Here is a 22,914-nt window from a genome sequence, read left to right on the forward strand (position 1 = left end):
ACAAAGACGCGGACACCGTCTTCAGCCAGAGGCTGTACAGACTGAATGAAACTAAACATTAGACAAGGGACTCACGGGAGCATGCACCAGTGGATACGGAGAAGAAACTATTCTCACGAAAAGTTTCATCGCCCGGAGCGGGAATCGAACCCTCACCCCATAGCATGGTGCGATTAGAAGCTTGGTGACCCTAACCGCACGGCTACGAGGCTCCACTAAAGCGCGAATAAATTCAATATCTCTGCTCGGAGTGAATGGATTTGAATGAATTTTTGACACAAACTGTAAAATTCTCTATAGTTGCAGATAAGGATAGTGTCATTCGCCACACGATGCTGGAAGACAATGTATTTAGCTCGTTTTGCCCCACTCTCTCACTTTTTCACCTTTTTCGAACATTCCCGAAATGCAAAATAAATGGTTTATTTAAGTCGTGTTTGTGTAATAACTTCCGTAGTATCGAATGGAAATGATTTGGCTCACCGCACGCCCTGATAAAAATATACAATAAAATCGCCATAAACTTCCATTGAATAATGATAAAGTTGATTGTTCAACAACAAATCATATTGTGTACGTATTTTCCTGCTGAAAATTATGTACCGTCAAATGGGGTAACTTGCAACACTTTTCGACTTTGAAGCAATATCATTGAAAATATAAACATTTGAACCATCCTGTAAAGCATCGTGTACGCTAATTACCCAGAGTAGAATACTATGCAGTAATTGATTTATCAAAATATGTTATCACCTTATCAGAAGGTGCGAAATACATGCTTGTTGCAAGTTTCCCCATTTGTGGGGTAACTTGCAACACAGGACATGAAATTAAGTTAGCTATCATTAAACAGCACGAACATTCTAGTGTTTAGTCGTATAGTAAATTTTTGATGTAATGCATGAAAAATGCATTGTTAAGATGTACACTAACCAATTGACATATATTTTTTTCAAAAAAGGGTTGATAGTAATTGCAAGTGAGAGTATATCGTTTAACAACAGGTCTCATGTCCCTCAAATATAGAATATATATGGATTTCGTGACATAGTACTCGTAACAAAATGTCAACAATGATAATTGTCATTTCTTAAAAAGGTAGAGTGAGTCATCTTTAAGTAGTATTCAGTTTGAAGTGGTGTTTGACAATTTCAGCTAAAATAACATGATTGAAACACATCTATTAAACTTTGAAAATATCAAAGTCATTAATTTGGGTACTCAGCTGAAATAATTTAGTTCATATAGGTTCAGAACTGATGTTGGTGATAGTTTTAAAGCGCCCATACACTAAATTAAACTTTTAAAAAGATGTATCATAAATAAAACTCCATAATATGGTATTTCCTAACAATGTTTGAAAATCACGTTCAAAAAAATGTAAAAAAATGAGTTGTGATTTGAAAATGAACTCGTTACGTAATCAAGAAATGATCCGTTTCGGTTATTTCTGTCAAATATATCGTGAAATGAAGATAAATAATAGACGGTTTTGTCAAATTTAACTGTTGCAAGTTACCCCATAGTGGTTGACGAATATAATAATGATTTTTTACATTACTTAGTAGGTAAGTTTATTAAACTTTTATCGTTTAGCTAAGCTTACTATTAGGTACCCTAACTGCAACTAAGGTCATCAGACTTATCGCACTTACCATAGGGGAGAGGTGAAACACGATTTTCATACTTGTTTTTATGGCATAAAATGAGCAAACCGTTTTAACAGTGTAGCTAAACAATAAACAAAGAAATAAAGCTTATTTTTCCACTAAATCGATCTTTGGTACGCATCATCTCTATAACCGAAATAGAAGGGCATACTAGTTTACATTATTATTAGAAAATACTTCACATTTAGTGTATGTCATTGTGTTGCAAGTTACACCGCTGTTGCAAGTAACCCCGTTTGACGGTAATGGAACTACAATATGTGCACAATAAAATGAATGGCACTAGAGATTTCAATAATAAAAACACCATAAATTGAATGGTAGTTGACTTGAATTTGCTCCAGAAAATTTGGATTTTTTATGGTAAAGATACATAACAACCCCAATTTTCTATTGTAAAAGTGACATTTACAATACATGCTATGGTGGAAAACCATAGGGTCTGTTGTTACTCTATCGTTTTAAACAATTGAAATCATGGTAACTACCATTCATTTCAGCGTGTTGTAACAATACATTCTGTTGTATCTCTATGATCTTTTTTATCAGGGCGGCGTTAAAAATTGAAATATCTTCAAATAACCCCGACATCCCCTATTTCTTTAAAATTTCACATATATCTCCGCCCAGAGTAAAACGCAATCGATAAGAACAGGACCAACCCTATGTTAAATTCCCGATACTATGGAAGTTTTTACACAAATACGAGTTAAATAAGTCATTTATTTTGCGTGCCAGTCGGGAATAGATGAGGATTTTCTCAAAAAGGTGTGTGATAGAGAGAGTGGGGTAAAACGAGCTAAATACACTGATTTCCAGCATCGTGCGGCGAATGACACCCTCCTTATCTGAAACTGTAGAGATTTTTACAGTTTGTGTCAAAAATTCATTCGAATCCATCCACTCCGAGCAGAGATATTGAATTTATTCGCGTTTTATACCATTTTTTTCCCACTGTGCATTGGTGGGCTACAGCTTTAGTAGAAGGTACACGGTAAAAAATCTGCACTGTGATATGAACGGATTGGCACTTGAATTCGCATTACTGTTTAATCAGTTTGTTATCAATTAAATATCATTCGAAAAGGAACATCCAATGCCTCTTCAATTTTAATTGAACTTCACTTCAATTCGTTGTTGACAATGTTTTGAATTCGAATATAGAATTAAAAAAAAAAGTGCCGCACCCAGATTCGATACCAGGACCTTGAGATTCACGATCATCTGTTTTACCACTACACTACTTCACACCTGTTACAGAGGCTCGATTCGAAGCGAAACACTTTCTACCACCTGTCATCTATATTTACTTTCATACCCAAAACAGTCATTATCAAATCAACAGCTTTTCACTTTGGATCGTACTGCTTTGTACACTAGTGCAAATTGAAGTGATTTTTAGTTGATTTCTCCGGTGGGTTTGTTTTGGTTATCAAATCAACACTGACAGCATTGCGATTTCAAAGGAAAAGCCTTTCTGATCATGCTGATTGGGATGTTGAATAGTTAAGGGATTTCTCCCTTACATTGAGCATGCAGAATTTTTACCGTGTAGCCACACTATGCCTGCTTTTCCGCACATTCTGTCCAGTTCCAACCCCATGAAACGTCTGTCATCCACATACAACTGGATTGAAGCCAAAAATATGGTGCTGGACGTGATGCTGATTTGAATGGGCGGTTGCATAAGGCTGAAAACACAGTGATTTTTTTCTGTTGGAGAAGGTGCGACAATCAAATTTAATTGACTTTAGTGTTTTTTTAGCCCATGTATTTTCATACTTGTGCGTCTTGTAAATTTAACAAAGAACACTAAACCCATTGAACAATATGTGGAAATGATCGTTTTTCGATCACGAATTTATCTTCGCATGACAAAGTTCGCTTCCGCATGTAGCAGATTGGCTGGCAGACTGTAATTTCATAAACAAACCCGTGGCGCCCCACCAAAGGCGGCGGCTTCAAGAACTAACGCTTTTTTCAGGGGGTGTCCAGTCCAACAAATTTTCTGCAACGCAACAATGTCGAAGTTGCGAAGATGTAATTCATCGTAGATTATCCTGTCACATCCTGCGAAACCAAGTGACTTACAATTCCATGTTCCAAGCACAGATTGTCTATGTTCCAAGTTTCCTATCGTAGTCCTTTGTTCGACGCATACGACTTTACCAATTTTATCGAGTTGTGTTTGTCCAATGTTTTTTTCCCCTCCCCTGTGGGGGAAATTAAGCCACTGTGTCCAATAAGCTGAACTTTTGTGGCATATCCCTTTTTTTATATTCGCATTTAGCTAGCTAATTACCATGTGTCAAGTAATCGGCTTCTGCCACGACGCGTCGTCTCCCAGTCAGGTGCAATGGAATTTATAAGACCTTCCCAGGTTCTGCAGACCAAATCTCACTGGGTTGCAAGCAACCACTATTTAGAAATCTTTGCCTGCGCGAGTATAAAGCACTGCAACTGCAAAGCAGATGTTCCGAGGTTTCACGTTCCGTATTACAGAAACGACAGATATCGCTCTGAATCTGGCCAATATTTTTCAAGTGATACCTGCTCGAGCAGTGTTCAGTTACTAGGCCAGTGTATGTACAAAGAGCTCTCTTGCTGAGCTCTCTAAGAGCTTTTTGGTTTTATAAGCATTTGGTGTGATAAATCGTTTTGACTGATTGCTATTTTTGACATCCATTCAAATGGATATCATCCTCTGCTCAGCCCAACATTTCAGGTCCATTTTTATTGAACAGTTTGATGTAGCACAAAACGGTTCCGGGCCAGCAAACTGTAAATTGGAACCGCCTTTAGCAAGTCCCACTGCCATTTCATTCACTTCAATGCCACAGTGGCCTGGAGCCCAGTATAAGCAAAGAATAAAAATATTCTTATTCTTTGGTATAAGTTTACTGAGTTCCCTTGGCACACCCTGCGCAATGAAAGAATGCATTTTCAGACAAGCATTTGTAAGCGCACAATGCTTTTAGTGCAGCTTGGATATATGAGAAAATACAAATATTTGCATATCTGTATTTTTCTCAAGGCAGATATTTGCGCATTTCAAAATAGCAAGAATTTCTGCTTGAAACACCGTAGGATAGTGTCCCATTGCCACTGAAATTTGTATTCCAGGGCCGTAGATTGCTGCTCCCGTTTTTATTCCAACTTTTGAGCCATCTGTATAGAATTTGATTGATCCTTGAGGAACAGTGGGACCTCCGACTTCCCAATCTGCACGAGTTGTTTCGTGCAACATCATGGTTCTCCACAGGTTTCATCCAGTCTTTAATCATTTTCATTACTGACCTATTTTGGAAGTATTGTGAAATGCTCAGGTGACCTACAAGATCACCTGGCATAAACTTTTCAACTCGTTCAAGTCTCGCAGCAATTCCTTTTCTGCTTCTAATTGCACGTACTCGTGCAAAGGTAGCAGATTAAGAATCGCATCTAAAGCTTTCGATGGAGTGCTGCGCATCGCTCCTGTAACAGCAATGGACGCAAGACGTTGAATTTTCGCAAGATTTGATTGCGTAGCCTCTTTTGTTTTTGGCCACCAGACAAACGAAGCATACGTCACTTTTTGAGTACAAGTCACTTTTGGCAGTATAAATCCACATTATCATTTTTGTTTTCAAGCCCCACTTCCTGCCAGAAGTTTTGAAGCATAACCAAAACGCACTTGTTGCCTTACCGACCACGGACTCAAATAGAGCATGCCAGTTCAACTGAAATGCCAAACTTGGCATCCAGAATCAAACCTAAGTATTTGATTCGATCACTAGAACGAATTTGTATTCTTCCAAGCCGAAAAGCTCTTAGGTTGATCTTCTTTCTCCTAGTGAAAGGGACAATTACGACTTTATACGGGTTGATGCTAAGGCCCTCCTTAATACACCATGAATGTGTACAGTTCAGGGCCCTTTGCATTCACTTTGGAACAGTTTTGTCATACTTACCTCTCACTATAATGACTATATCGTCCGCAAGTCCTATGTTATTCGTAATTTTACGGGTGACTTATTGGACCTAGGCCTCCTGTCTCGCCGTAGGGCCCTATAGGGGCCATCTTATACGTACCATCGTACCAACACACCTTGGATCTAGCTGGGCGTGATGCAGCATTTTTTAATCAGCCGCTGGATTCCAGAACAGACGCTATTTGAACTGCACCTCCTTGGGGAACAGATGCTCGGATCGAACCTCCTCAATCTAGTTGAAGTAACCCGGATAAAAAATGACCATTCATTACATGGTAAATATTATTAATAATACAGTCGGGTCCCGTTGGTTGGGAGTTTAACCCTAAATGGGATACCTGGGGCCCATTGGACCCCAGGCACCTTTCATAGCTCGTCTTTGATGGGACACACTCAGCGAGGTGACGAAACTGAGGCCATGAAGGTATCCCTTTTAGGGTTAATAGTTGGGTGGCTTTTTAGTTGGGGCTCCGATAGTTGAGCTGTCAGCCAACTAAAAAGCACCAGGATGTCAAAATTCAATGTCAAACTGAAAATGACACCCAATCTGTAATTCCGAGGGGCGAGCTAATGAGTTTTTGGTTTCTTAAACTTAACTGATAATCGAGAAGAATTTTTATTTCATATTTCTTAAAATAAAACAATATGTACAATTACTTCGAAACAAATTCAATACATCAGCAATCTTTATTTTGTCGATCATTGAAAGCGTTTTGTGTTTGAACTTTGGTCCGAGTGGTTTCATAATCATCTGTTTTTTTCACTTCACCGACTTAAAATTAGTGAAATTAATTGTTTCTCGCATTGGTTCTATGGGGCCATACACAAATTACGTCACGATTTTAGGGGGGGGGGGGGAGGGTTTTGCAGAGCGTGACGACCCTTACAAAAAAATTAAGGTCCCATACAAAAAGTGTGACATAGGGGGGAGGGTGGGTTGAAAAACGTAAATTTTTGCGTGACATAATTTGTGTATCACCCCTATATGTATCTTGCAAAACGTATCAGTTTTGCTCTAAATGTGAAACAAATTGAAAAATTTTACTTTTTACTTCCAACCTAAACATGATTTAAAAAAAACAATGTGCACGCCCCTTGTGCTGCTGTTACTTCACCCAACTAACAAATCGAATTCGTTGGTTGGGTGGAGGTTGTGGCTCAACGAGCGGGTTCCGACTGTATATGACTGCTTTTATTGTTCACAATAAAACACACAGTAGATATATGGTTACTTTTTACAAAAGCAATCAATCCGATATAGTTCGTACAATAAGTAAACATTAGCTTTATTAGTGACTAATTGATTCGATTAATTCTTTAATGATTTAAAGTTACTATTAGTAAAAGAAAATTGAGTTGTTTTTGTGGGCTTCGTGGCCGAGCGGTTAGCGGCGTCAGCCGTTTAGGTGTCTCGTAAGCCTCGGAGTGTGGGTTCGATTCCCGCTCCAGTCGGGGAAAACTTTTCGTCAAACGAAAAATTCTCCACTGGGCCACTGGGTGTTATACGTGTTGTCCGTTGTCAAATGTTAGTATTGTTCAGTCTGTAGAGGCCGCAAGGGCGAAGACGGTGTAATTGTCTTTTTTTATACATTTGGAAAAGTGCCTGCAAAAATCTTATGGACTTTTTATTAGAAAAGAGTTTTCTTTTTCTCAATTACACTTAAAAACAATTCGTCACAAATTAATAACAATACATATTATTGTTGCTTGGATCATGTTATTCTACTCTGTATAATCAAATACAAAGTCACTTGACATATTTTTTTAAGTCTTCGTTTTAAAATTGAGTACAGTAGATATTGGCAAGGGAAGCTGTCTATTAAAACCTGAGGAAGTACTTATAGAACACTTGCCGAAAAGCAGGTTTATCCAAGTGAGGACGTTACGACAAGAAAAAGATGAATAATGACTTTTCTGTTGTTTTCCAATAAATTAAATGAATATAGTAAATAGAAACTACCATTGATAACAATACAAAAACAACTAGTTTAATGGGTTCGATTGAACCGATGTTAAAATAAACATACAATAAAGCCTGTATCCGCAATAATCGGGACACAGAAACACGACTGTAGCTCTGTAATCAATCGCAGGCCAAATAATTGACTGAGAACTCTTTGGTGTATGTTTATTATTTGTGCCAAATTTCATAAAAATCAATGCATTACTTTTAATTGTGGATGAAAAACAAACAGACGTGATTTTAAGCATTTTGTACAATCATGACCAATTTTCGTTCAGTTCACATAATAGATGGTTCTTTTACGCTACAGTTCAAAGTTCTGTGAAGATAATAATGAAATATCGTTAGCAGTTATGATGATCTTGCAAAATTTCATCAATTTTTATCAATTGGTTTGAAAGCTACTGGCGTTGATAGGGGTGAGTGTTGGTGAAAATGTTTCGTGTTTTACATGTGTGATTTTCGCCCGTTCATAACCTTTGAATTTCTCTGCCAATTTTTATGAAATTTTCACAGATGATAGTTGATTATGTGTTTATTATGCCCTGCAAAATTTGATGATTATTGGTATAGTATTTTCAATAGCACAATCGAAACAATGAAGGGTGCTGGCTAATTGCTGTCTGAGAGGCTAACATCACGTTCAGTCCCAATACATGTTTCGGCTATAAAATTTTTGATAGCGTATCGTTTTTTTTTTTGAAATTTTGCCTATGCAACAGTTGTAGATTAAGAAGTTTTTGTTCAAAATTTCAGACATTTTCTTTGCCAAATTCAAAAGTTACAGCGCTGACAAACAAAACTAGGGGCTGTACAAAATTCAATGGCGCACATTCTACTTTTTCATTGCTACAACAAAAAGTACCGTAAAACGGGGTATCTTTGATAATGCGGGTAACTTTGATAGTGCGGCAGGCATTGTGTAATTTATCTTATTACTATGATTCCTTCAACCAGTTGAGAAAAAGGTAAACGTAAATCAATTCTATACATATGAAAGTTCATCTTAGACGAATTTTCATTAAAATTTAGTTTATATATATACAACTTGTTGGACAAAAAATAAAAATTGTTGATATTTTTGTCATTTATCAACCCCTTCAAACAATCTGCTATACGACTTCGTTACAACTATTTTTTTCAATGAATGGACTCTTGTTCTCGATATATTCATCATAGTAGATTCCAAATCTGGCCTTGAATCTCTTAACAAAGTGTGTTTCTACGAAATGGAAGCAATTTTGTAAAATGGGATATTAATCTCCATACCACAGACAAACAGACGTGTCACTTGGAAGAAAATGCGATAAAAATCATCGTCACGAAAACATAATTGCCCAATGCTAATTATGCTGTGGTACGCAAATCTACTGAGTAGATGGCGGTAGTGAGCAAACGTCAAACAGGAGCAAAAACGATGCGAGCGCCATGAGCGAGCGATTTACGAACTACGGAATATTTGAATAATCCGTTAAAAAGTGAAACGATGTGAAGTGAGTAGAGTAAGATGTCTGTTTGTCTGTGTCCATACATTGATAAACGCCTAAAAGTATGCAATGCCCTTGTAATTTCATATAGATAAATGTGTGTTGTTCAAAATTTGTTAATAAAACATTAAAAAACTACCCAAAAAAGAAAACTAACCACGAATACCATAGAATCATATGTTGATGTACCGTTAAGCATTTAGTATTACAAAGATAATGATTTTTGATAGCTAAATTTATTGTGTTTTGCACTCAATACTCCACAAACTCATTTTTATATGTAGAATATAGTAAAAAATCAATGTTTTGCTATAAAAATTCTATCTAATATATTCCACAAACCTTCTCTCATCATGTTCATACTCCTATGATTTCAATTTGTGATTATTATTTGAGATTTGATGTGTTTTTAGGGCATTATCAAAGTTACCCCAAAATGAAAATCTGATTTTCGGTTATATGAAAAACTAAAAGTTATCCAAAATATTTCAGACTATCGAATCTTTTAATTGCAATTGATAACTGATGCCCCAGTACTTGTTTTAAAAATATAAAATTCGGGGAAATACTGTTACATGGAAAAATATTGAGAAAATTCGCTGAAAAACTATCAAAGTTACCCCATTTTACGGTACTGCCCCGATTCACATGAAATTTTGTAGGTGAAATGAACACATCTTAAGATGTCATTAGGCCAAATTTGTGCAAATTAATTGTATCTATTGCAGAGTTACAGCTGTATTTCTGTGTCCCGATTATTGCGGATACAGGCTTTAATATTTGTTGTTATGTGAACAGATTTCGCCTTTGAAAAACCATAGAATTCATATTTCTCGGTAACATTTTTCTCCCGCATTTACATATGGCCTTCAGGTATCAGAAGGTATCAGAAGGCCGGCTCCAGAGGCACGTTATCCTCCATTTGGGACATTTGTGCCATCGCCATACATATAAGCCTATTTCATCATTTACCTGAGGGAGAATGGGACAAGGGATGGAACGGGATTAGGAAAGGGAAAGGTGATGAAATAGGAAGGGGTATCCTAGAAAAGGGAATGAACGCATAAGCGCAACGAGAGCTCATAGTCCATACCACAACGGGTTTAATCAGTGCCCTGAAAAGGACACTGTAAAACGCATAAGCGTAAAGAGAGCCTATAGCTCATTGGAGGTAGCTTGTGACGTCATGCGACTTTCAATATGACATTGAAAGGCACGGCATCGAAAGCATCCTCAATATTCAAGAAATCACCCAAGCAAAACCTACGTTTGAGCGAGTACTTTCTTGAAATCATATACAATTTTGTGTAAAAGAGTCACTGTGGACATCCCAAATTGGGAGGCATGTGAGTTCACATGAATAGGCATGTCAGAGACGAACATCACAGATGTGATAATCGACAATGCGTCTCAAGCATTTCAGAAAGAACGAGGTAACCAGATAAATCTGAAACTCATTCCTTCTTTATACAACGCACGCACCCTTTCGGGAAAAAATTGTGGAGTAATTTCACGCCATGAAAATACCCCATAGAAAACTACAAGAGTTCAACACATGTTTGAAATACTCAAATCCCTCTGGAGAAAAATAGGACAAAACATTTCCTCCTGGAGATTTGAACTAAGCAGAGCTTTTTAGGGCCCACTAAGTCGATTATATAGCTATAATTCTCAAGCGAAAGCTAGAGATTTGTAACTATACAAAAGAATGGTTAATCCGAAGATATTTTGAACTTGAACAGATCAGAGTTCCATTCAGGAATACCGTCTACCCCCCTTGGTTTGACCTCATCTAATCTGAACACTTTTTAATTTGACCCCCTCTAATCTGCACATCGTTCAAACTAAAAATGGTTCAAACGTCATTCTGCTCATGGAACGGGGTGAAACGGAACGCAGAATCAAAACAAAACAGCAAAACGGGTTACCATCAGTGTATTTTTCGATGCCCACAGGGTTACTAGAAGTTCAAATTAAAAAATGAACCCCGTTGGTTTGCATGAGGTATCGTTCAAACCAACGGGGGTAGACGGTACCTCTTGCGGTCCGCACAGACGGCAGAGGACGAGCTTCTTTCAAAGCAATAACTATGGTATACCACAATGGAGGGCGTTGTAGGTACAAAACCACAATGAAATTCTCTTGGAGTAGTAATGGAAGCGAGTTATCCACAAAATGTGCTTAAGCAGGGACGCCTGAATACGCAAATTTTGCGAAGGAACACTCAAAAGTGCAAAGAAGGTCAAATGGAGACTCCTCATCTGACACATGCCAATCAAATAACTCATGACAAATTCTGCTCATGCAGAGATAGGTTAGGTTAAGTTATATGAACTGGACTACCTAAGAATCCATCAAACTGAAGCATCTCAAATTAATGTTTGAGCTATTTCATATGATGTAATCATCGTAGCAATACTGCCAAATATCAGCGAAAATATTCTGAATACAAGAGTTTGCTTGAAGGCATCCATAAGGAAAGGTTGGAATATACTGTCAACGTTATTCTAAGATATAGCATGCTCGAGCCACGACACTTCATTTATAATGAAAGAAGCAAAACTGGGTTCAAAGGGTAACCTATACAGGAGTAACCCTACGAAAATGAGCTTTTTAAGTAGAGCCACTTGGGCCACGCACGCTTTTTACGCTGAAAATTGATCTGAGGTTTCCTAGCCGTAGCCACTACTCAAACTAGACAGGATTACACTCTTCACAATCACAGCTAAAAAAAAAACATCAACGACAAACCAATCCGGTGTCAATTGAAAAACGCCAATGGCGAAAACGCATTAAGCGAACCCATATAGGTAGTAATGTAAGCTAATTTACAACATTTGAATAATCCCGCCCTTATTGAGCCTCAAATTTGAGACTTAAGAAAGGCAACTGATTATCTCGGAGAAACGCAAGGTCCACTGTACCATTGCTCCGGTTAGCGTAGTAAGGGCGTCATACTGTGGAGGACGCCCTAATTCTCCACAGGCTCCGTTTGTGGTTAGGTTTTTATTAGACCCCCCTAACCATTCATTCCTAGGCACGGTAAGCATAAAGCCGCATAACACCATGAATTAGGGGTCACCTGTTTAGTGGACTCTTACCACTGGATCAGGCGATCCGTAGTGTTATTCTTAGCCAATTGAGACAACCGCTACCGACACTACACAGCTATCTAGGCTGATTTGGAAAAGAAGTTAACATTGATGGTCAACTTCCGAACGAGCCCGAAAAGCCGTCAAATGAAATTTTGTAGGTGAAATGAACACATCTTAAGATGTCATTAGGCCAAATTTGAGCAAATTAATTGTATCTATTGCAGAGTTACAGCTGTATTTCTGTGTCCCGATTATTGCGGATACAGGCTTTAATATTTGTTGTTATGTGAACAGATTTCGCCTTTGAAAAACCATAGAATTCATATTTCTCGGTAACATTTTTCTCCCGCATTTACATATGGCCTTATGTACATATTGTGTATGATTTATGGCAGGCCTGCCCAACCTTTTTCGGCCGCGGGCCACTGGTGAAACTGCATACCAGTTGACGGGCCAGAAATAAAAATTCGTTAATAATACATTATTTTTTTATCTTTTCTGAGCATGGCTAGATAATAGAAAAGAACTTTTTTGCAGTTTAATGTTTCTAATGAAATTTGAAAGGTTTTTTGATTTAAAAAAAAAGACGCAGACACGTGCAATGCTTCCAGTGAGCTTTTCGCTCTTTTAAGGAAGCACGACACTAGACAACGGACTAGCATGCAACGCCCAGTGGCACAGCCGAAAACTTTTCCTGACAGCTGCGGCGGGAATCGAACCCGCGCTCCTCAGCACGATGCGACTAAGAGCTTGGTGACCCTAGCCGCACGACCACGGAGCCGCATATTTCTTTCAGAATATTGGAGCTTGACAAAGTATCCCAAGTAACAATTTGAATTTTATCAAAGTTTTTAGCGATTCAAAAATCCTAAACATAAAACCATTGACGCCGACTTGAAAATGCTCTCGAGTTCTTGTATGCCTCAATAAGCCCACGTTCTGGCTAGTTGGCCAAGTCTTATTAGGGTCTACAGGACTTCGTATGCAAACCGGCTTAGGATTTCGGGTTGTATCATAGTTTCATCAATCTTCTAAATAAAACCATCTTCTGACTTGTCAAATAATTGTTTTGATTATTTTTCACTCTCAATGTTCGATCATCAGAAAAAATTATGCTTGGTTGTTTATCCAGCCATCAATTGGAAAGATGCAGATATGGAATTCAGATATGTTTTACTATTTAATACGTGTCAGGAGACATGCCACGGAAAGTTTATGGTGAATGGGACTGTGATAATGACAAAAACTAAGTGCGCCACGCAAACTATGCATAATTTGGAAGTTGAATGCATTTAATTTACTCGGTGCAATTGGGCGCAAAAAAGGTTTTTTTCAACACAGCGGAGTTTAAAAGACATTATGTAATTTTTCTGACAAAATAAAATGACGGAAACGTGTTGTATGGTTTAATTTAATCTTAAGCTGTACGTGAAATCATAAAATTGAGTAACATTTTTTCTGTATTTCTGTAAAACTCTGTGTTCCTGATGATTCTTCCAATAGGGCTAACCCTCCTGAGGTAGTCATAACTGAGCTCATGATAGAACTAGCGGTTTTATCACAGATTTTTTTTTTTGTTTATGTTACGGTCACGAAATCTTTTGTTGGTTTTATGCATTGCCTCATAGTTTTGTGTATTTGTTTACAAAAAAAAAATCTCTCCGACAACAACCGCAAATGCAAGTTTTATTGAAATGGTATATAATAAGTGATAAAACCAATTCATGTCTACTTACAAGTCATTAATTGAAGATGTTTATAGCAGAAGTTATATGATAGTTTTATGGAACGCCAAAGCTTCAAAGTAAAAAACTACCACATAAAACTAAGTTAGAACAACTAGCTTTTTGACATGCTCGTATAAAACCAGAATAAAACATGAATAAACCTTCAAGGCATGCTGATTGTTACTTGGGTATTTAGGAAGTTCCAATAACATGTTTCAATGTAGTACCAGACAGAGCTATTGAATGGCACAAAAAAAATCACTGAAAGCTTTAAAAATTGTGATTAAATTTTTCATGTTTTTCCTAAATTAAGTTTATGACGTAATTTTTCTGTTTTGTTTTACAGTCTTATCAAGCGAATTATCACATTACACATTATTTTATTGTTAAGAATCTTTTACTTCAATTCTGTAGGACACTGAAACCGAATGCTTGCATATTTTTAAATCTTTTAAAAACTTTACAAAATATACTCTAAAGTCATTTTATTTTTTAAAATTATTAAAATACATTTCCATTGAAAAAGGAAAATATTCAGAATAATAATAGCTCGGGCTAAATTCTATCATTTTTGTCCAATCGTGCCGCGGGCCGTACGTTGGGCAGCCCTGATTTATGGTATGGATCATATGACCTGAGGTCTGACTTGTGATATTTGGCAGTTATTTGAAAAGATTGATGATACCGTCTACCCCCCTTGGTTTGACCTCATCTAATCTGAACACTTTTTAATTTGACCCCCTCTAATCTGCACATCGTTCAAACTAAAAATGGTTCAAACGTCATTCTGCTCATGGAACGGGGTGAAACGGAACGCAGAATCAAAACAAAACAGCAAAACGGGTTACCATCAGTGTATTTTTCGATGCCCACAGGGTTACTAGAAGTTCAAATTAAAAAATGAACCCCGTTGGTTTGCATGAGGTATCGTTCAAACCAACGGGGGTAGACGGTAGATCTTATCAACAGCTGCCAAGCAATACATACCAGACATCAGAGTGTTTGATTCTTATCATAAAATGTGCATATCATTCTGGCGGCCTTTAGTGCTCGTTAATGCAGGAAATATAAATTCTATGGGTTTTCATAAGCGAAAACTGCTTACAAATAACAATAAATATTATTGTATTTTTATTGTTACAACGATTCATTTGACGTCATTCAATTAATTGTATGTGTATTGTAAGAACAATAAAAAAAACATTAGGATACATATATTGTTTTCTTTTGAAAAATGCCCTAAAAATGTCTCATAAAAACACAATACATTCTACTGTTTTTCGCGAAAAAATGTATGAAAATTTTCTCAAAATTTTATGGTTAAGATACATAACGACCACCATTTTTTATTGTAAAACTGCCATTTACCATTCGCCGAATGGTATAGAACAATAGGGGTGATGGTGAGTGTGCTGTGCAAATTACAATATGTTTAATGGTGAATATTTTTCGAAAAAATGGTGTTGTAACAATAAAATTTATTGTATTTTTATGATATTTTTTATCAGGGTAGAAGGACAACAGTGCCCGGCTTCACTACCGGCTAAGCGCACACAACTCTTAGCTGGTGGTCTTTGTCATCACCTAACCCGTGGAACATACTTGTGACGTAGTTGGAGGGGACAAGGCCTCTCAAAATCGATAAAATTCGAAAAATATCGATGCAGTTCATCTAATTTAGATTTATTTACGTGAAAACTAGTGCGTTGAACTGTAAAAAGTTTAATTTTGTCCAATTTTTTTGAGAATTATCTCCCCAACTACGTCACAAGTTGGAGCATATGCGTGGAAGCATGAGGTAGGAACTTGTGAGGACCAGAGCTATGTTGGACGCTCTCCTTATCGACTCACCGTTTTGCAGCCCAGTAATAACGTATACTGTATATTTGTTATTAATGTCCATAGTGAAAAACCTTAAACAAGATAATGATGAGCTAGACAAATATCGAAAAGAGATACATTTCTCCAACGCAAATTTAGAAAAAAGCTGAAATGATGTCGGTTTGGTGCAATTGAATAAATCTATATCGGCCGAGCTGGTTGTTCCCTTTCCTTCGACGTCGGTTGCCAAAACCGTTTGGCATCTCGCGTGAGCCAATAAGCACCAAATCAGCGCCACCACACGATCGTGTCGGAATATTTTTGCTGTAAAAGGAAGCAACAGTTTATAATCTTCAACGCGTTTTAATGATCACGTCTCGCCTCGTTGATCCATACAATAGCTCACATGCAGGCAGTGAGTGACCTGCCTGACGGCTTGTTATATCTATATGTATCTCGGAGGTACTTATTTTAACGCGAAAGACTTGCCTCTTCTCGAAAAAAGCGCATGTATTCATACAGCCAGTGTAAGGACGGTGCCCCGATGACGCGCCTCGAAATGTTTCCGAATGCTGGGAATTCAATAGTTAGGTATGGCACCAGCTGCCAACACGGTGGTGTTGAGTGATTAATGCAAAGTAAATGCAAAAGTCAGATGTGATTGGTTTTTCAGTTTTGGAAGCGGGAAACGAATGTAGAAAGTTTTGCTAACAAGGGTGTTGATTGCAAGTAGAGTTTGGAACTAGGTTTTAGCCGGATTATAATATATTATGGAAGGACAGACTCATGACGCGACTGTATCCTAAATTATTGATACACATTTGCAGGACATAGAACTATTCTGATCCACATTCTGCAGCAACTGTTTTGCGAAGGGTACTTGACAATTAAAAGAGATTTGTGAATTAGCGTGAACTTAAAATTATAAACTAAGTTGTTGACTTGGTCGAGCGTCAGGGCTTTGTTATAAATAAAACCTTTCGAAACATAGATTTTCTCCCTAAAAAATTGTTTTCACTTTTTTCTACTCAAGGTAAACGATCTAACTAAGATGAATGACAAAAACAGTACATCCTACGTAATGTCATGAGTTGTTATAGCTCTTGCACAAAGCATGCTTGTGCTTCATACAGGATGTAGGTATCTGCTAGAAACGCAAAAATCAAGCTCGATAAAACATCGAGTTTAACCTCTGACGAATCAAAGGCGGTTCAATAAATTTACCCCCATTGATGGAGCACACGTGGGAAAATGTCCCAGCAGCAAATGGAACATCGAGCAGATTCCGCAAAAACTCACTTGCGACAGCAAAAACCTAAGCGTTTAGCCGTGTCATGTGTACACCAGAGTGCGGTTAACTATGAATGCACTTCCACCTACTGGCAGCTCGAGTTGATACCTAGCGACATAAATACATACGAAGTAAAATTGCATTTAAGCTTCTCCTCGCGAAGTGGTTTATATATGTCGTTACGTTCAGATGCAAAATTGATTTGCTGGTAACTCCATTGCATTGTTGTTATTATTGAAAATGCTCCATCATTGCGAAACTATTAAATGCAACTTAGATTGATTGATTTACTGCCATGCATGTAATTGCTAGAAATTACGGCTGAACAGTCTACTTCGCACTAAAGTATTGCATGGGGATTAAATAGACAAAATGGTTGGGACTGGCAAAATTTTCACTTAAAAATGGCCAAGTAGCTGTAACTTTTCTATACGTGTATCACGGTGTTAATCAACTATTTGTCTATCAATGATCCAAATTTGGGAAGCATCGGGTGATTTTATATTCACTACACAGTTATGGGCGAGGTTATGGGTCACACAAAAAGCAATCATTGCATAATATAAATTGTTTTTCGTACAAAAATAACATGTTTGCATTCACTATCATAATAGACTAGTTTACATCATGAGACAGTGTATCATAAAGGCCAGCTTTTCCTCTTTTCATTACGCAACAGAAAAGGGTTACATAATGAAGCACATTATGCAACACTTTTTAATAGTATATTTGTGTAGTATATTGTGTATCCCTACAGAATTTCAGGTGCAGGCCAGCAACGATTACCTACACGCTGATAAAAACTTATTGACACTATTGGATTCGCACTACTGTTCAATAAATTCGATATCAATTGAATATCAGTTGGAAAAGAACATCCAATGCTTCTTCAATATTAATTGAACTTCACTTCAATTCGTTGTTGAGAATGTTTTGATTTCAAAAAAAGAATAAAAAAGTATGCACCCCGCACCCAGCTCGGTACGTGGAACTGCAGATCTCTCAACTTCATCGGGAGCACCCGCATACTCGCCGATATACTGAAGGACCGCGGGTTCGGAATCGTAGCGCTGCAGGCAAGGTTATCAATAATCGTATCGTGGAGCACTCACCACGAGTTTTTAGCCGATAAGCATTCCCAAGCTCACCGTGCATCTTTTGATCGCTAATGCAGTGAACTCAGCTGTCACTGTCTAGCTGAGGAAAACTGTCGCTGGTTGCGGTGGCGCATGTAAACAAAGTTACTCACGCTCTCGAAGTGGTGTTCATTCATCGATCACAACTCTCGCATCGCTGCTCGAAAATAAACGATTCGAAGGAAGCGAAAACTGGAGTAGTTATTATCGCGGGTGATATTTTTCACTACGATTGTTGATAATTTATCACCACGAGTGCCGATTCATAGGAAAAGCAGCGCGGTGTCGATACCGTGTCTTTAAATAATGCTCAGCAAAGATGCACAATTTTTATACCTTGATGCAACTCTAACGGTATTTTACACCTAACTGATGAATCGGAAGGTGTGTGCCCCTGGCAAGGTCATTCCATCGAGCGTGGATTGGCCGTTCCCGTATTACAAGTTAAACTTGTGTAATACAAAATACACTAGTAAGAGCACTAGTGGATAGTGTTTTCTGCAATGTTTGCTTGAAGAGTATTTAGAAAAGTTGTAGTGTTTCAGAAAGCGTAGACACTCTCTACGATTATGGGTCGGGCCGTATTTTACAAGAACATGCTTCTCTGAGGGAGAAAGGAGGAATCAAAAATTGTACAAAAATACTAAAATTTAATACATCACATATCATGATCCTGACCATTTAGATAGAGAGATAATGTATTGGACGAAATTGTTTGCGTTTTTGGTGCCACTCAGCGATCCATCTTCTGTAAATCCTTGAATTATTTAATAACTATACCGGAGACACCATTCGTCCAATCAATATTTGTTAATTAATCAATTCCGAGATTTAAAAGTTTTATGTAGTTGAGTGCTAGTTGATGACACATTTGCTATAATCAATCGAAAGGAAAGCAACATTTGACAATTTCAACCCCCAACTATGAAACAATTTTTGTATTAGCAAATTTTAAAAACTTTGCATAAGTGCGATACGCGCTAGGCTTCCTTCCTCCCCGTTACGTAATATTTGAACGAACCCTTATTGCGGCGCTCATAATAAATCCACATTGGGCGGCGGCGATATACTCGCGAGGAGATTCCCGCGATACAGACGCAATGTCAAAATCGAACAGATACTGTCACCCACCCAGCATCATCGCAGCAGCCTTCAGGCCGTTCATACCAAAACAAAAGTTAACACAATGGCAACTCAGGTGGCCAGAAATCGTATTTAATAATAAATATTTATCGCGACATTGATTCAATATACGCATACGCATCACTTCGTCGGCTTTGTGTTTAATAATCGGGATGTTATTTAGTGATGCTGCAGGGGGATGCGGTTGCATCTTTTCCATTTCCACATTGCGTCTGTATCGCGTGCATCTCCTCGCGGCTATATCGCCGCAGCCTCATGTGGATTTGATATAAGCGCCGCATGCAGATTTTCTGACCATCAGGTCGCTCATAGTGGTGCGGTCATATTTTTGCAACTTGATGGAAAAGAAGAAGACTAACGCGTTTTGCGGATTTATCTTGCAAGGCACAATATATGTCAGTCCTCGATCTACCAAACAAATTTATAACTTTATTTCTGACTAATTCCGAACCCTAATGCACACAAACGGGCTTCTGGTGAAATATTCCCCATGCTCCTGCCGATTCCACAATCGATGATATTATCGCCGTGAGTGGGAATCGGAATGAAAGCTGAGAATCAACACGATATTTTCGAGCAGATTATCTTTCGCTGTTGAATGGAAAATGGTTCGAGAGCGCTCTCGCAATTTTCATTCCAGTTAGCTGTCGGGCAACACACTCACGCTAGATGAGTTCATTCACGCCTTCGAGAGTAAATGAACGAGTTGTTGTTTCTATGATGAACATTTGGGACGATACACACTGAAATTAATTGTTTAACTTTCGCGAGAATTTTCGTCTATCAGTAACCTTGGGTGTTGGACAGGATCTATGGTGCGAACGTTTAGAGGTAATCATACCATCTACCAGAGTTGCGGCAACACACGTGAGCTGGGAACAGCTTTTATAGTGATGGGCGACATACAGAGGCGCGTGATCGGTTGGTGGCCGATCGACGAAAGAATGTGCAGGTTGAGGATCAAGGGCCGATTCTTCAACATTAGCATAATAAACGTGCACAGCCCTCACTCCGGAAGCACTGATGATGACAAAGACGCATTTTACGCGCAGCTCGAACGCGAGTACGACCGCTACCCAAACCACGACGTCAAGATCATCATAGGGGATCTAAACGCTCAGGTAGGCCAGGAGGAGGAATTCAGACCGACGATTGGAAAGTTCAGCGCCCACCAGCTGACGAACGAAAATGGCCTACGCCTCAACGATTTCGCCGCCTCCAAGAACATGGCCATTCGTAGCACCTTCTTCCAGCATAGCATCCCGTATCGTTACACCTGGAGATCACCACAACAAACGGAATCGCAAATCGACCACGTTCTGATTGATGGACGGCACTTCTCCGACATTATCGACGTCAGGACCTATCGTGGCGCTAATATCGACTCTGATCACTACCTGGTGATGGTTAAACTGCGCCCAAAACTCTCCGTTATTAACAACGTACATTACCGGCGGCCGCCCCGGTACGATCTAGAGCGACTGAAGCAACCGGATGTCGCCACCGCATACGCGCAGAATCTCGAGGCAGCGTTGCCGGACGAGGGTGTGCTCGATGTGGCCCCTCTAGAGGACTGCTGGAGTACGGTGAAAGCAGCCATCAACAACGCAGCCGAGAGCACTATCGGGTACGTAGAACGGAGTCGACGAAACGATTGGTTCGACGAGGAGTGCAGAGCGGTTCTGGAGGAGAAGGATGCAGCGCGGGCGGTAATGCTGCAGCATGGAACCCGAAAGAATGTGGAGCGATACAGACAGAAGCGGAAGCAGCAGACCCGTCTCTTCCGGGAGAAAAAGCGCCGCCTGGAAGAAGCGGAGTGCGAGGAAATGGAACTGCTGTGCCGTTCACAGGAAACACGCAAGTTCTACCAGAAGCTCAACGCATCCCGTAAAGGCTACGTGCCGCAAGCCGAAATCTGCAGGGATAAGGATGGGAGCCTCCTGACGGACAAACGTGAGGTGATCGAAAGGTGGAAGCAGCACTTCGACGAGCACCTGAATGGCGAAGAGAATGTAGGCACGGAGGACCAAGGCAGCGGAGGAAATGACTATGTTGGTGCAGCAGAGGACGGGAACGAACCAACTCCCACGCTGAGGGAAGTTAAGGATGCCATCCACCAGCTCAAAAACAACAAAGCGGCTGGTAAGGACGGTATCGCAGCAGAACTCATCAAGATGGGCCCGGAAAAGTTGACCACCTGTCTGCACCAGTTAGTAGTCAAGATCTGGGAAACCGAACAGCTACCGGAGGAGTGGAAGGAAGGGATAATCTGTCCCATCCACAAGAAAGGCGACAAATTAATGTGTGAGAACTTTCGAGCGATCACCATTCTGAATGCCGCCTACAAAGTGCTATCCCAGATCATCTTCCGTCGTCTTTCACCTAAAGTAAATGAGTTCGTGGGAAGTTACCAAGCCGGTTTCATCGACGGCCGGTCGACAACGGACCAGATCTTCACCGTACGGCAAATCCTCCAGAAATGCCGTGAATACCAGGTCCCAACGCATCACCTGTTCATCGACTTCAAAGCGGCATACGACAGTATCGACCGCACAGAGCTATGGAAAATTATGGACGAGAATAGCTTTCCCGGGAAGCTGACTAGACTGATAAGAGCAACGATGGACGGTGTGCAGAACAGCGTAAGGATTTCGGGTGAACTATCCAGTTCATTTGAATCTCGACGGGGACTACGACAAGGTGATGGACTTTCCTGCCTACTATTCAACATCGCCCTGGAAGGTGTTATGCGACGAGCCGGGCTCAACAGCCGGGGTACGATCTTCACGAAATCCAGCCAATTTGTCTGTTTTGCGGATGACATGGATATTATTGCTAGAACATTTGGAACGGTGGCAGAACAGTACACCCGCCTGAAACGTGAAGCAGCAAAGGCCGGACTGGTGGTGAATGCGGCTAAGACAAAGTACATGCTGGTAGGTGGGACTGAGCGAGACAGGAAAAGCCTTGGCAACAATGTTACGATAGACGGGGATACTTTCGAGGTGGTAGAAGAATTCGTCTACCTCGGTTCCTTGCTAACGGCTGACAATAACGTGAGCGCGTGAAATACGCGTGAAATATGTGAAAAAGGCGCATCATCAGTGGAAGTCGTGCCTACTATGGGCTCCAGAAGAAACTGCGGTCAAAAAAGATTCACCCCCGCACCAAATGTACCATGTACAAGACGTTAATAAGACCGGTTGTTCTCTACGGACACGAGACATGGACGATGCTCGAGGAGGACCTGCAAGCACTCGGAGTTTTCGAGCGACGGGTGCTAAGGACGATCTTCGGCGGCGTGCAGGAGAACGGTGTGTGGCGGAGAAGGATGGACCACGAGCTCGCTGCGCTTTACGGCGAACCCAGCATCCAGAAAGTGGCCAAAGCCGGAAGGATACGATGGGCAGGGCATGTTGCAAGAATGCCGGACAACAACCCTGCAAAGTTGGTGTTCGCTAACCATCCGGTTGGTACAAGAAGGCGTGGAGCGCAGAGAGCACGATGGGCGGACCAGGTGGAGCGTGATCTGGCGAGTGTTGGACGTGACCGACGTTGGAGAGCTGCAGCTGCAAATCGAGTATTATGGCGGCAAATTGTTGATTCAATA

The sequence above is a fragment of the Aedes albopictus genome, chromosome 3 (assembly GCF_035046485.1).
Source record: "Aedes albopictus strain Foshan chromosome 3, AalbF5, whole genome shotgun sequence".
Classification (NCBI taxonomy): domain Eukaryota; kingdom Metazoa; phylum Arthropoda; class Insecta; order Diptera; family Culicidae; genus Aedes; species Aedes albopictus.